General features: G+C 39.2%; 1 pseudogene; it reads left to right on the forward strand.

Moving 5' to 3' along the window:
• The first annotated feature begins 7,180 nt into the window (after window positions 1–7,180).
• Window positions 7,181–8,184, forward strand: LOC149216929 (MD-2-related lipid-recognition protein ROSY1-like; annotated as a pseudogene).
• The last annotated feature ends 835 nt before the right edge of the window (window positions 8,185–9,019 follow it).

Here is a 9,019-nt window from a genome sequence, read left to right on the forward strand (position 1 = left end):
GATATATATGCAACAACCACAAGGATATGAGGTAAAAAGGAAGGGGAAACTAGTGTGCAAGTTGAAGAAGAGCTTGTATGGCTTAAAACAGGCTCCAAGGCAGTGGTATCTAAAATTTGATAGGTTTATGTCTGAACAAGGTTATACTAGATGTCACTCTGATCATTGTGTTTATTTCAAAAGGAAAAATGATGGCAGTTATATTATATTGTTATTGTATGTAGATGACATGCTTGTTGTAGGTTCTAACATGCAGGAAATAAATGTGCTCAAAAGAAAATTGGCAAACTCATTTGCAATGAAGGATTTGGGTGCTGCAAAACAAATCCTTGGTATGAGAATAACTAGAGACATGAAGAATAAAAAATTAACATTGTCTCAGAGTGAGTACATAGAAAAGGTGTTGAAAAGATTTAATATGCAGAATGCAAAACTAGTTAGTATACCTTTGGCTAGCCATTTCAAACTAAGTAGGTGTGTCCCAAGACTCAGGAAGAAATGACTAATATGTCTAAAGTTCCATATGCATCATCAGTTGGAAGCTTAATGTATGCAATGGTCTGCACAAGGCTTGATATTGCACATGCAGTGGGAGTTGTAAGCAGGTACATGAATAATCTAGGAAAAGAACATTGGATGGCGGTGCAGTAGATTCTCAGGTATTTGAGAGGTACCACAAATCAAGCATTATTCTTTGGTGGTTCAAACATTGCTCTACAGGGATATGTTGATGCAGATATGGCGGGTGATAGAGATAACAAGAGGAGCACCACAGGGTATGTGTTTATTGTAGGTGGAACAACTATCAGTTGGGTTTCAAAACTGCAAAGTGTTGTTGCACTTTCAACAATGGAAGTAGAGTATGTTGCTGCTACAGAGGCTAGTAAAGAAATGATTTGGTTACAAAGGTTTCTGGATGAATTGGGTAAGAAGCAGGAGTTGGGCAAGTTATACAGTGACAACCAGAGTGCCATACATCTTGCAAAGAACTCTGCATTTCATTCCAAGACAAAACATATACAACTCAAGTATCATTTCATATGGTCAGTGTTGGAAGATGGACAATTGAAGCTAGAAAAGATACACACTAGCCAGAATCCTGCAGATATGTTAACAAAAGTTGTAACCAGGGAGAAAATGAGATATTTCTCGGTTTCAATTGGTCTTCAAGTATGATGATGAAGATGAGGAACAACCAGGTCCAAAGTTGAGTCGTTGTCCAGCAAATGAAGTAGCGGTGGAGTTGCTATAATCAGTCTCCAAGTGGGATATTGTTGGGTGTGGAGCCTGATTATCTCCTTTATTCAGAGGTATCACCGCATTGGACCCTAGTTCGTAATTTGGAAGCAACGCTGCGCGTAATATTTATGCTGCAAAGGGGGTCCAGGGGGGCGGCAACGATCTTTAGGAGCACCCCCCTGGTGGGGGATCGGGGGCAGTGCCCCCGAAGCTAAAAATAGATGTAAAATTGCCTTGTAAAATGTTGTAATTTCGTAGTCAATCTGGGCCATTCATTAGACAGAGATCTTACGGTAGAAGTTATGTTTAATTTAGGGTTTTTTGCCCTAGAAGGCAACTCCTCGCTATATATGAGGGAATTGTATTGTGTCTACGTAGATCTATATTCTGAGTGAGAAAGAGAGAGGAGATCGTGTGAGAGCGAAGAGGGAATTACAACGGATCTGCTGTACGTTGTATCTCTTCAGTTTGCTCGATAATATAAAAGGAAGGACTGGCTGGTTCCTGTGGACGTAGCCCAAATTGGGTGAACCACATATATTTGTGTCTCTCTTATTTTATGTGTTTATATTTCTGCAATATATTTTATGCGTTCCATTGCTCTATAATATATAATTTTCTAACAAAGTTGCCCAAATATATCATACTCGACCGGAAAACCAGAACTTCACGACAGGGAGATGTGGAGTACATTTGTGTTGACTTCAAAGGAATGCATCTGAGTAAAGCTCGATGGATGGAGAAAGAAAAAGTGAGGGAGAAATTCCCTCACTTGCCAATTGACTGAAAAGGATTTTTCCGGTCCAAAACCTCTTAGTGGGGAGGATTGATCAAAGAGGATTGATCTAGGTGGATCTTCATAAAAGTACTAGTGGCATGGTAAGAGGTTCAAAACTCAAAGTGGCAGAATCTGGATAAAATTAGCATCGAATCAAAGTGCTCATCATCCTGTTTCTAACGGTGCAAATGACACTCAAATCTAAGTTCATATGAAGAAGTTAGAGCAAGTCAAAGTTCAAGTTTGACTTGTCCAAGTGGTAGAAGGAGATGATGTGGAAAAAGTATCAGTGAATGGGGGAGAACCAAATGGCAGGCCGCCATTGGTCCCACATATCACATATTGCAACAAGGAGATGAAGCGGCTTAAGGGAAAATCAGCCCTAGGCAAGTTGCGATGCGATAATCACATATCGCATTCACAAAAAGATAAAGTGGTTAAGAATCGGCCCCGACAGGATCCTAGCTATGATTGTGATATCAAACATCGCAGATCAGAGGAACATGTGTTAAGGATCGTCCCTGACAGAGCCTAGTTGCGATGTGATATATCACATATTGCAATCATAGAAGGGCTAGTGGATGCGAAGCGGCCCTGATAGTAATCGCCGATTGCGATTTGTGATAGGATTGCCGGATGCAATGTTTTATACATTGAGATTTATAATCCCGACGGGTCCATGTTATCATAGAATGCAAGTTGGGTTGATACGCCGATGGTTTAAGCGTCGATTGCGATTTCGATGGGGTCTCCAGATGCAATATGTTATATATTATGTTGTATAAGCCCGGTGGGTCTGCTGTATCGCAAGTTGCGTGATATAAGGGCTGGTCTGTACATCGATGGAACACCGATTGCGAAGAACCACCGATAGCATCAGCGTCTGAGTTCAATGCACAGTCAAAGAGGTTTCGTGCCATATTTAAAAGGGGTTTCTCCATACTTGTAAAGGTTTGTTGCATGTATCATTTGGGCCTGAGATCCCTAGTCTTAAGGCAATCCCACCTGCCTAACTTGGCCTATGGTTAGAACTGCCCAGGAGTTGAGGAATTGCTACCATGCTTGTATAAAAGACCCTTTTTTGTCAAAATAAGGTGGGGAGGAGTGGCCGATTAATTCAGAATCCATTGTATAGCAGGCCCTGACCCTGGCAGTAGGTTGGGACCTAGTCTTGAGCAACAGGAAGGTTCCAAGAAGTTGCAGAAGGCTTGATTATCCAACTTGGGAGCTTGGATAGGCATTTTTGCATGATTTTTTCCAGGAGTTTAGTGGTACTGTCTGTTTCTGAAGCTGGGCTCTCAATTATTTGTCCATCTTCCAGCTTGGAGGTATAATAATTATAAAGACTGTTGCTTGTACTTTTATCTCCTTTTTAATGCTACTTAATGAATGAAGGCCTCCCCACTATTGAGCAGGGCCCAAAGACGTAGTCAAATTGGATGAACTCTGTAATCAAATCATTGTGTCATGGTGTTCATGTTATTTTGGTTATTTCCACATTTTTTATGTGTTTTTAGGTTCTATGGTTAGGAAGATCTATTTTATGTAATTCCAATGCATCTATAAGTAAAATATCTTGGATCACTAGAGCAGCACCTATCGTCGCTACAAAAAAATAAATGGCTCACAAAAATGTTGGGATATGATTATGAGATAATTTATAAGAAGGGGCATGACAATGTAGTGGCCGATGCCTTATCTCGCCAATTTGAGGAAGAGGGCACCCTGTTATCCCTCTCTCTACCCATACCAGATTGGATTGAAGTAGACCATCATGAATGGTTCTCCCACCCCTCTCTGTCCTAGCTCATTAACATATTATGAGTAGATCCTAATTATTTAGAGGATTACTCTTTGAAGGATGAGGTTCTTCACTACAAGGATCGAGTAGTGCTATCCCTGAAATCCACCCTGAAACCCCAAATCTTGGAAGAGTTGCACTCATCTCCAGTTGCTGGACATTCACACTTCCAGAATACTTATGCATGAGCACACATCTCTTTCTTTTGGACTGGCATGAAGCATATAATTCTTACTTTTGTATTTGAATGCGAAGTATGCTAGTGCAACAAAGGGGAAATTATCAAGCTACCAGGAACCTTACAAACTTTGCCACTCCCTGCTTCCTTCTGGACATGTGTTTCCATGGATTTCATTACATGTCTCCCAATTCCAGGCAACAAATTAGTCATCATGGTGGTTTTTGATATAATTTCCCAATATGCTCATTTTTGCGCTCTATCGTACCCATTTACCCCAACATTGGTGGCTCATGTTTTCATGGACCAAATATTCAAACTGCATGGCATGATGACTTCCATTGTGTCTATTTGCAACCCCATTTTCACAACATTTTTTTGGTAAGAATTTTTCAAGCTACAGGGCATGCAAGCCTAAAGAAGTACAACTTATGATCCCCAAACTGATGGTCAAACAGAAGTAGTCAACTAATGTTTGGAGACCTATCTATAGTGCTTCACTTCATACAAGAAACATCAATGGGTATAGTGGTTTCCTTTAGCTAAACGGTGGTATAATACTACTGTTGGGACTCAGAAATGTCATATTTTCATCCACCTTTTTCCTTACATTTCATCATCCCATTAACCTGTTATCATATCACTTTCCTACATACACTTGGGTTTCACCTTCTTATTTTCCATTTTATTCATTTTTGTATTATAAGTGAATTTATGATTCATTATTAGAAAATGTACATATTTTTATATATCTCAAGAATATATGAGTTTTGTGATGTAGGAAATATGTGAAGAATTAATATCTCCTCCACCATATCAAGGAGATAATTATGCAAGCTTTTTCTACGGAGAAAATCATGGAGGCATATCCTATCCTAAGGAGAAAATCATGGAAGCATATCTTATCCTAAGGAGAAAATCATGGAGACATATCTTATCCAAGATATGAGAGATTTGTGGGATCATGTTTGAGAGATTTGTGCGATGATATCTTGTAATAATTGGAAACTAGTTGAGAGTGCTTGAGAGAATATTTGAATGTAATTATGGAAAGGTTATCCTCCTCATGTATATAAGAGAGTGCTCTCTCTTCATTGTGATGGTGAATAATGAATAATAGAGAATGGAGATTAACTTTGACTCTTTCTTGATTTGTAATTTAGTTATTGTAATATAGTTTGACATAGTTTTATTGTCATGAGCTCATATCTGTTGTTTGCCATTCACTTCTTCACATGTTGTATTTATTTTCCTTTATGCAATTTCATGCTTTCCTAGTTAGTGTTTCAATGCTTTAATTTGATTTCAGTAATTTAGATTAGATTAGATTAGATTAGTTCCACTTCAGTCTTGCATATACAGTGCATGTGTCTCGTAAGTCTACGGACCTCAGATTGATAAATTAAATAGTTGGGTAAGTACTACAACGGAATTAAACGAACATAGTTTCACCCAAAATTTTGGCGCCGTTGCCGGGGAGGCACGATGGATTGAAGTTTAGTTTGATTTTTCTGCAAGTGTGTTTAGACATGTTCCTAACTCCGAGGTGTTAAATGCGGTAAGACGTGGGGAACAGCCTACGCATCGCATTCGAGATACCGTAATGGGCTCGACCTCTTATGGATCAGGGCATGTAGGGTGTGTTTACATTTATGCAAGTGTGAATTTTGATTTCTGCAGGTGTGTTTGATTTTCGCAACTGTGAAGAATGTGTGATGAATTCATGGTTCATGGTTATAATTGAAACATTCAATTACTCAATTAATGTGCAATCCTTGTAAGAGGGTTTAATTGAAGTATTGAATTCAAGATTATTTCTGTGGTCCTTTTGTTTTTAGTGTGCTGATTTTTATTTGTTTTTTTCCTTTCAACATGATTTTATAATGAGTGTCAGCTTGGAACTACTCACTCAGATCCTTGCAGAAGTTGGAATCTCCTCTTCCCTGGAAAAGGAGATCTGGACAAAAATTGAAAGTTCAACTACTCCCCAAGAAATAAATGAAGATTCAACATCTGAAGAATCCTGCGTATCTGATGGCGAACAACCATTCGAACAGGAGATCGAGGAAGAAGAGCAGCAGATCGGAGAAGAAGAACAGGAATTACAGCATAATCTGAGTGAGAGTAACTGTGCTTATCAAAGCTTCATCGAACAATGGTTCCAGGTAAGTACTAGATTAGATTCATCTTTTAATTTTTTAGTTAATTTGCAGTTACAACAACTAGACTCATCCACTCTCGAATATTGTCATTTTTCATTTGACAAATTGCTATTGAATCTATTGTTGCTACTGCTACGTGAATGGCTTCATTGGAAGTTTAACTACACGTAACTAATTTGTAAATTCTAATTAGTATAGAGTAGGTAGGCTTTTAGATTTAATTTTCAGTTCTGCTTTTACTTAGAATAAGTATGCTCTCCTCCTGCGTCTTTGTACGATCTCGAGGATCAGAAAATAGGTTTCAGTTTTGCTTAGAATAAGTATGCTCTCCTCCTGCGTCTTTGTACGATCTTGAGGATCAGAAAATAGGGATGATTTAGGCGACCAATTTCAGGAATAAATAAATGTTTTGCAATATGCTTCATTGAAAATATCTTTCAATATGCAAATCTTTGCGTCCATTTGTTAAAAAGAAATTTAAAACTAACCATTTTTGTTTTTAAAGATAGAATTAATTTCATTTTCTAGACTGTTAATAATAAAAATAACAAAAATATATATATATATATATATATATATATATATATATATATATATATATAAATAAAAAAATAATGACAATTTTTTTTTTTTTTTTTTTTAATGCATCCCCACTCAAATCCGCCATTGATGTAGTCCTTTCTCCTCTGTAACACCCCTTCCCACCTTTTGACTCGCTTTTATTTGTCTTCACACTGACATCTCTTCCTCGCAATTCGATCTATCAACAGCTGACTCGCTTCTCTTTATCTGCACAAACACATATTCCTAAATCTTCACCTCTGAAACTTCAAACCCATAAATGAGGGAAAGCTGCAAATAAAGCAGAGCAAACACAATTTACATCCCAGTATCCGCTTTGCATAACTAAATTAAAGGCACGGTGGCTCCGACGCCTTGCTAATCCAGCTGTTGTTCATCAGCAGCCGGGGAGTGCCACGATTGTTTGCACCATACCCCCTGAACTTCCCTTTTGGGACCAAGACAAACTTAATTGAAGGCGGTCCCGACTCCCTGCTGTAAATTTACTATTCGGAATGGATGATTGCAGCCACATGGTTGTGATTTCTCTTTGTATAAAAGCTCACATTCCTCTGACTCGCGATCCGATTTCAAGATTTTCTGTGAGAAGTTTGCGCTTGGCCTTAGGACGGGACGGACGTAGAATTGTTATTTAAGCCCAATCTGGCAACTTTTGTGGAGAATCCTTGCTTTCGTTGCGTGGACAATGGCAGGGGAGAACAATAATACTTTGGAGGCCGAGGAATCGATAATAAAGCCACGGCCTTTCCCACTCTTCAATTTAAAGGGATCTCTCCATGAAATCCTGGGACCAGGAAAGGCTCTTGATTTGATCCTTTGGAGGAGAAGAAATATTAGCAGTGGTGTCATTGCAGTTGCAACAACAGTATGGTTCTTGTTTGAGCGATGTGGATACACTTTACTGTCTCTTGTTTCCAATGTGCTCATGCTTTTGATTACAATTTTGTTTCTCTGATCAAATTTTGTTTCCTTGAACTTTTCATCCAGAAATTCTTCATCGATTCGTACAAATGGACGGAAAATCGCTCTGTTGGGTACTTCTGGTTTTTGTGGTGAACTCTTCGTTGATTTCATTAGCAAATGCGGCAGCATCGGAGTCTACTTATTGTGATTTGGATACCAGCTACCCGGTGAAGGTTAAACCGGTGGATATCAATCCTAATCCAGTTGTGAGCGGTGCTCCGGCCACATTTAAGATTTCTGCAATTTCGGACGAGGCCCTTTCTGGTGGACAATTGCGTATTGATGTATTTTTTTTATGGAGTACTGTCCATACGAAAAGTCATGATCTTTGTACCAAGACAACATGCCAGGATTCACTCCACCTGGCTCATATACGCTCAAGATGAAGCTGATTGATGCCGATGACAATCAATTGACTTGTGTTAATGTCGGCTTCCAAATTGTTCATGGTAGCCTAATTGAAAAATCTGAGGCACAGTGACTACGAGACTGCTAGAGACAATTTGATTACTTATTGCTGAATTCTGATCTAAAATTTTCGATTAGTTTTGGATCTCAGAATGTATTGGTTATTTATTTGACTTGTATGCATCTGATTTCCTGCGACATCATTATAATTAGAATGTATCCTTTGGTTTGTGTTACATATCCATGGAGAATTGATTGGCAATATTTTGACTGAGACTGTTATGGCTCTGGATCCTCCCTCCACGTGTTGATCCTCTTGCTTATGCATGGTAAAAATTGTAAATAAAAACATGTCATAATTTCTTGGAACGGCTTCGATCCCACGACCTCCTGCCCGAGTCATGTAACACACGGTCCTTTTCGGCCAATCCCATCATTTCGCCGATAACAGGTCCTTCACAAAGCTCCGAAGGTTGCCTTGCTTCAGCAATTAAACCACCAACATAAACCTGTTCTCTATTGTTAACCCGCCTAACATGACTATCCCTCCTATTCGATGTTGATGATGCCCTCAGTCTCTTCTCCAATCGCTCCCGTGCCTCCAGTATAACTTCATTGAGGAGATCATTATCATTCTGTCCTGTCTGGTATAGGGTTATAGGTCTTGTCATTGGATTGCTTGCAGCTCCGCGATCAGCAAAAGGCACGGCACACCTTGTCTTTCCAGCGGCCCAAGAATTCTGGCTATGATTTGAAGAGACAGCTCCGAGATAAGACCGTCGACGAGCGTGCACTGCTGGCAGCATTCCCGTTACTGGAATTTCAACCAAAACAACTGAAAATTCACCTGAAGTAATGTGATCGGAATGTCAAGACTGTATCAATCCCCTGCCTTCCTAAAACTCTCC

This window comes from Pinus tabuliformis, chromosome 1_1 (genome assembly GCF_031772625.1).
Source record: "Pinus tabuliformis cultivar Carrire ecotype Pingquan chromosome 1_1, CPIR1, whole genome shotgun sequence".
NCBI lineage: Eukaryota > Viridiplantae > Streptophyta > Pinopsida > Pinales > Pinaceae > Pinus > Pinus tabuliformis.